Below are 6,699 nucleotides of genomic sequence, written 5' to 3'. Positions count from 1 at the left end.
TTGATGTAACTGCAATAAATCAGTCATCTTTAAAATGCTCTAATCCAAACCAGAGTTATGATATCTCCCATCTTCCCCCCTGTCCAAATGCTATCAAACTAGAAGTACAAGAACCCAGGAAGGGGTCTGAAGATATCAATATGCAGAAAGCCTGAGTGGTAGCTTGGTAAATAATATATTCATATTCAGACTGTACAGTACTTTAAAAATCCTAGTCCAGCACCATTTGAATGAAGCTTTTAGAAAAGCATCTGGTGTAATCTGGTTTTTAGTGTTATTAATAGCAATACTCTATGTGGGATTAATTCAGATGGGTCCTGAGGAACTTTTGTTCTCCACTGTAGAAACCACCTTTTAACCTTGAAAACCACAAACTTCTAAGAAGGCAGCCAACAGTTGGGAGAATGGGCAAGAAGCTTCTTCTAAAGCCGAAGTCCAAAGCTTACTCGGTGGATCAAGTAGAGGTGAACAGGTGCCACTCATCTTCCCAGAGCCCAAGTCAATGACTTCCTATTCTCCAGCCCCCGACTTGAGTAAAACACAAGAGCCTGCACCAGTCACTGCTGGAGTCTCACCTGACCCTAGCTTTTCGCAGATGTCCTGCTGGGAAATCTGTAAGGGTGCGCTATACCCACGGCCAGCCATCCAGTTTTGTGGGCTCAGGAGCGCCGGGGATGGCCCAGTTTTTTCAACCTCAGAGGTGACTGACAGCCCTATGCTACACCAGGACTCCTGATTGTTGCAGTACCTGAGAACTGCGCCCCAATCTCTTAGAAGCAGAGGGGCGCTATTGTGTTCGTTACGCGTTTTATACTCAGCAGCGAAGAGGTCAAAGGAATGCAATAGTCTAGCCGTCGTTCACTGCTCCCCTTTTGCGCTGGAGATTTAGGGGTGACCCCGGGTGAGAGAGGCGACTGAGCTGTGCTGTGTTACAAAGAGATCCGCAGCGTTACTCAGCCTCAGAAGAAATCGGTGAGACTTTGACAACTCTAGACCATGCAGCATCGTCACTCAGGCTTCAGGACAAGCCCCTCGTTGCAGCCCCTGGCTCCGCAGGGACTCAGACAGCAGCCGGGGCCGCCGCTGGTGCGCCCGGGAGCGCTTTGCCCGCTGGGGTTGTAATGACAGTGCGGAGGCGGGCAGAGTGGCACCTCCACCCCAGCGGAACAGGGCGCAGCGGAGGGGCCGGCCCGGGCAGGACCGATCAGCGCCGCCCCGCAGGCAGCCGCCTTTCCGCTTGTTCAACTGGTGCGGCAGCGACACCTGGTGACCAATGCTGGTTAACGCAGCACGAGGCGAAGCGGGGCCTGGAGTCGGCGCGCGCCGCGCCTCCCCCGGGGCTCCGCGAAGCGCGGCTGACAAGCCCGGCCCGGCCGCCCCGCGGGGCAATGTTACGGGTGGCGGGCGCTACAGCCTCGGGCCCCGCTGGGCTGGGCGGGCGCCCCTGTAAATGCTCCAGCCCGGCAGCCGCGGGGCGGTCCGCGCTGGTACCAGCTGGGTCCGGGCTGCAGCGCTGGGCCCCGCCGGGCTTCGCTTTTCCCGTGGAAATGAAGCGGCGCCAGCGGGGAGAGCTGCGGCTCGCGGGCCCACGGCGAGCTCGCCCCTGCCCAGGCAGGCTCCCAGCGAGCCCCGGGCGGGGGCTGAGAGAGGGGCCGAGGGGGTTGCGGGCGGAGGAAGAGAGCTGGAGGCTTGTTTCGACCGCTCTTACGGCAAGGTCGCATGGCATCTTAGTGTGACTCAGGCAAAGAGTTAAATGGTGGCTCCATAGCTCAGTGGTTAGAGCATTGGTCTTGTAAACCAGGGGTCGCGAGTTCGATCCTCGCTGGGGCCTCTGCTTGCTTTTGTCTGTATAGTTCCGTGGAAGTTTGTCCTTGAATTAAATGCAACCAACCTTGTTTTGGTAGGTAAGGGCTTTTTAATTATAGTGGCAATCCTAAATTCCACACAGCTTCAGTGCGTGTTACAGATATAAGGGCAGTATTTGGGGAAATATAATGGTCTGAGGATATTAATGACCACTCAATTCTATTAATAATTAATATTATTATATAAATAATGAATATCAACTATTATTTTAACTTTAATATAATTAGTTCTCTTTGCCTCTATTTACCCGAGGGAGATAATAGCATCTTTTGAGTGCATTGTGGGAACCAGCCAGTAAATGTTTGTAAAGCACTCTTTGCAATTCCCCTGCTGGGAGTTGCTGTGAAATATTGTTAGTAAAAGATTAAGGGAGAAAATTGCCCCTAAGTGGGGAATAAATGGCATGAAGGGAGTGTGTGACAGCTGGACAAGATTATCTGCTTCTTCGGGGCTTTGCACTGACCCAGGGCTGCGGATTTTATTTCTGTCAGAAGCTGCACTTCTGCGAATTTACTTGTCTATTTTTGCTTTTCCGTGGCCAGGTAGGTTGGCTTGAAAAGAACTAAAGCCCCGGACAAGAATCCACTTTTGTAGTGACTTTACAAATTTTTTGTCCATTTTTCAAGAAATCAAAAAGTCAAAAATGCAACAAGAAAAACATTTAAAATAATATAACTACCATTAACAATGTGATGAGACGGAAAAGGCAAACATGGATGCTTCTTTCTTTCACTCACTTTTTGACACAGGGAAGGACCAGGGCATGACCACAGGCTTACTGTGACCTACTTACAAGGATAATCTAATAATAAAATTATAACTAACTGGTTTATTTGATTCTAGTTGGCTTAAAGAGCAGATCTCTGATTTCTGCACCAATCAAAACTTCCATATTCAGAAAAGTACACATTCATTTATTCATAGTATATATTACTTTTGTGGCTACAACATTTTCTGACTGGCTGAAGTTTTACTTCAGGTGAGTGAAAGATGGTCAGCTCTTCTGCCGATTAGCCTGCCTAACATAGGGTATGTTTACTCTATGAGATTATTCCGATTTTACAGAAACCAGTTTTTTAAAACAGATAGTATAAAGTCGAATGCATGCGGCCACACTAAGCACATTAATTCGGTGGGGTGCATCCATGTACCGAGGCTAGTGTCGATTTCAAAGCATTGCACTGTGGGCGGCTATCCCATAGCTATCCCATAGTTTCCGCAGTCTCCCCCACCCATTGGAATTCTGGGTTGAGATCCCAGTGCCTGATGGGGCAAAAAACATTGTCGTGGATGCTTCTGGGTACAGCCTCACCCCTCCCTCCGTGCAAGTAGCAGACAACTGTTTCGCGCCTTTTTCCCTGAGTGAACTGTGCAGATGCCATAGCACAGCAAGCATGGACCCTGCTCAGCTCAAGACAGCAATCATGGACATTGTAAACACCTCGCACATTCTCGTGCAGGCAATGCTGAACCAGACCCTGCAAAACCAGGCGAGGAGGAGGTGGCTACGGCAGCGCGGCGACGAGAGTGATGACATGGACACAGAATTCTCTCAAACCATGGGCCCCTGCGCTTTGGAGATCATGCTGGTAATGAGGCAGGTTCTAGCTATTGAACGCTGACTTTGGGCCTGGGAAACAAGCACAGACCGATGGGAGCGCATAGTGTTGCAGGTGTGGGACGATTCCCAGTGGCTGCGAAACTTTTGCATGCATAAGGGCACTTTCATGGAACTTTGTGACTTGCTTTCCCCTGCCTTGAAATGCCTGAATACCAAGATGAGAGCAGCCTTCACAGTTGAGAAGCGAGTGGCGATAGCCCTCTGGAAGCTTGCAACGCCAGACAGCTATTGGTCAGTGGGAATCAATTTGGAGTGGGCAAATCTACTGTGGGGCTGCTGTGATGCAAGTAGCCAAAGCAATCATTAAGCTGCTGCTACGAAAGGTTGTGACTCTGGGAAATGTGCAGGTCATAGTGGATGGCTTTGCTGCAATGGGATTCCCTAACTGTGGTGGGGCGATAGATGGAACCCATATCCCTATCTTGGCACCGGAGCACCAGGGCACCCAGTACATAAACCGCAAGGGGTACTTTTCCATGGTGCTGCAAGCACTGGTGGATCACAAGGGACGTTTCACCAACATCCACGTGGGATGGCCGGAAGGGTTCATGACGCTCGTCTTCAGGAACACTACTCTGTTTAAACGGCTGCAGCAAGGGAATTACTTCCCAGACCAGAAAATAACAGTTGGGGATGTTGAAATGCCTGTAGTTATCCTGGGGGACCCAGCCTACCCTTGATGCCATGGCTCATGAAGCCATACACAGGCAGCCTGGACAGTAGTCAGGAGTTGTTCAACTACAGGCTGAGCAAGTGCAGAATGGTGGTAGAATGTGCATTGGCCGTTTAAAGGCACGCTGGCGCACATTACTGACTCGCTCAGACCTCAGCCAAACCAATGTCCCCATTGTTATTGCTGCTTGCTGTGTGCTCCACAATCTCTGTGAGAGTAAGGGGGAGACCTTTATGGCGGGGGAGGCTGAGGCAAATCACCTGGTCGCTGATTATGCGCAACCAGACACCAGGGCAATTAGAAGAGCACACCAGGAAGCGGTGCACATCAGAGAAGCTTGGAAAACCAGTTTCATCACGGGCCAGGGTATGGTGTGACTGTTGTGTTTGTTTCTCTTTGATGAAACTCCCCTCCCCCTTGATTGACTCATTCCCTGTAAGCCACCCACCCTCCCCCTTCCATTATCACTTGCTTCCTAAGGAAATAAAATCACTCTTGTTTAAAAATCATGTATTCTTTATTAATTAATTATAAAAAGAGGACAAGAACTGACAAGGTAGACCGGGTGGGGTTTGGGAGGAGGATAGGAGGGAAGGAAAAGGCTGCTAAAAAAATTTCAAAATAGTGACAGCCTTTTGGTTGGGCTGTCCACTGGGATGGAGTAGGTGGGTCCACGGAGCCTACCCCCCACGAGGTCTTACTCGTCTGGTGGGCGAGGAGGCTAAGGAACATGGTAAGGGGGGAGGGCAGTTATACAGGGGCTGCAGCTGCACTCTGTAGTGCTCCTGCTGCGGTTCCTGAAGCTCCACCAGACACCGGAGCATGTCTGTTTGATCACACAGCAGCCCCAGAGTTGCATCCTGCCACCGATGATCTTCCTGGCGCCACCTCTCTTCTCGAGCGTCTCTCCTGTCCTCACATTCATCCCTCCTATCCTCACATTGGTCCCTCCTGTCCTCACGATCACTGTTATCTTTCCTGTACTTTGATACCACGTCCTTCCACTCATTCAGATGAGCACTTTCATTGCGGGTCACTTCCATGCTTTCCGAGAACATTTCGTCTCGCATCTTTTTTTTCTGCCACCTTATCTGAGATAGCCTTCGGGATGGAGGAGGGAGACTTGAAAAATTTGCAGCTGCAGGAGGGAGGGAAAAAAGGGAGAGAAGTATTTATAAAGATACATTTTACAGAACAATGGTTATACTCTTTCACAATGAACAACACTATTCACCTTACATAGCACGTGATCTCACTACAAGGTCGCATTTTGCATCTTAATATGAAGTGCCTGCGGCTTTGGTGTTAGAGATCACAGATGCAGGTTCGGGCCTCAGAATTCGGCTTGTATGTGGCTATGGTAAGCCATTGTCTTTCAGCTTCTGCAGCCTTCATATATCCAGCACCCTCCTTTCTCAAATAGCAAGGAAAGCCCGTTGAGTGCTGCTGCTTTCCTGTTAACGTGCAGCACCAGAACCGCCCCCATCCAATTCTCTGAGATGATCGCTTTACCCTCCCCCCACCGCGTGACTGGTATCATTGAAGATCACTGCTAGCCACCCTTCCCTCTGCCGCGTGGCTGGTAGCAGGGAAGATGCCAGCTAACCAAACACGAAAAAGCTCAGCACCAATCAACTTCCCCTCCCCCCGCTTGGCTAAATGCAGGGAAGGATTTCTTTTAAGCCACAGGCAAACAGCCCAACCATCTCTGTCCCCTTAATTAAATTCCTGAATTTCAACCAGGACCATGAACAATACCACTCTCCTGAGGATAACACAGCGAGATAAAGAACGTATGTTGCTTGAATGCCAGAAAACACCGGGACCATGCGCAGCTAGGCTTTGTCATGCAATGATACCAGCTTACTTGCTACATGCATGACGTGGTCAAGTGTCCTACCATGGAGGATGGAATAAAGCTGCCGTGCCCAGAAACCTTCTGCAAAGGCTTCTGGAGTACCTCCAGGACAGCTTCATGGAGCTGTCCCTGGACGATTTCCTCTCCATCCCCAGACATATTAACAGACTTTTCCAGTAACTTTACTGGCCACGAATGCATCCCAAGTCCTCAGGGCACATTAATCATTAAAGAATGCTTGCTTTTAAACTATGTTTTATATTTACAGAGGTCCCTTCCATGGCTTCATTGTCTGGGATAGTGGCTTGGGCGGGTAATTCCGTCAGGGTGAGAAAAAGCTCCTGGCTGTTGGGGAGAACGGAGTGCTGTGTGCACTCTGCAAGCTCGTCCTCTTCTTCCTCCTCCTCATCTTTCCCGTCCACAGAATCCTCAGGCATGGCTGAGCGTACCACCCCCACCTCAGAGTCCACGGACAGTGGTGGCGGACCCCCTGAGAATTGCATGCAGCTCAGCGTAGAAGTGGCATGTTTTCGGCCCTGCCCTGGACCTTCCATTTGCTTCTTTGGTTTTCTGGTAGGCTTGTCTGAGCTCCTTAACTTTCACATGGCACTATACTGGGTCCCTGATGTGGCTTCGCTGCATCATGGCCTTGGAAATTTTTCAAATGTTTTTTCATTTCGT

The 6,699-nt window shown here is 50.0% G+C and overlaps 1 long non-coding RNA gene and 1 other non-coding gene across 2 annotated transcripts in view; both read left to right on the top strand.

Annotated features, from left to right (window-relative positions):
• Positions 1–761: 761 nt before the first annotated feature.
• LOC116824448 (uncharacterized) overlaps positions 762–6,699 on the top strand; it is a 22,776-nt gene continuing 16,838 nt past the window's right edge. Inside the window, exon 1 of the long non-coding RNA XR_004373625.2 lies at positions 762–972. This is a non-coding gene — a long non-coding RNA (uncharacterized LOC116824448). The remainder of the gene's footprint in view (positions 973–6,699) is intronic.
• Positions 1,759–1,831, top strand: TRNAT-UGU (transfer RNA threonine (anticodon UGU)). The gene has a single exon. It is a non-coding gene; the product is annotated as a tRNA-Thr (tRNA).

The sequence above is a fragment of the Chelonoidis abingdonii genome, chromosome 4 (genome assembly GCF_003597395.2).
Source record: "Chelonoidis abingdonii isolate Lonesome George chromosome 4, CheloAbing_2.0, whole genome shotgun sequence".
Classification (NCBI taxonomy): Eukaryota; Metazoa; Chordata; order Testudines; family Testudinidae; genus Chelonoidis; species Chelonoidis abingdonii.
The sequence above is the reverse complement of the archived record's forward strand: the minus strand, read 5'-3'. Positions and strand labels throughout refer to the sequence as shown.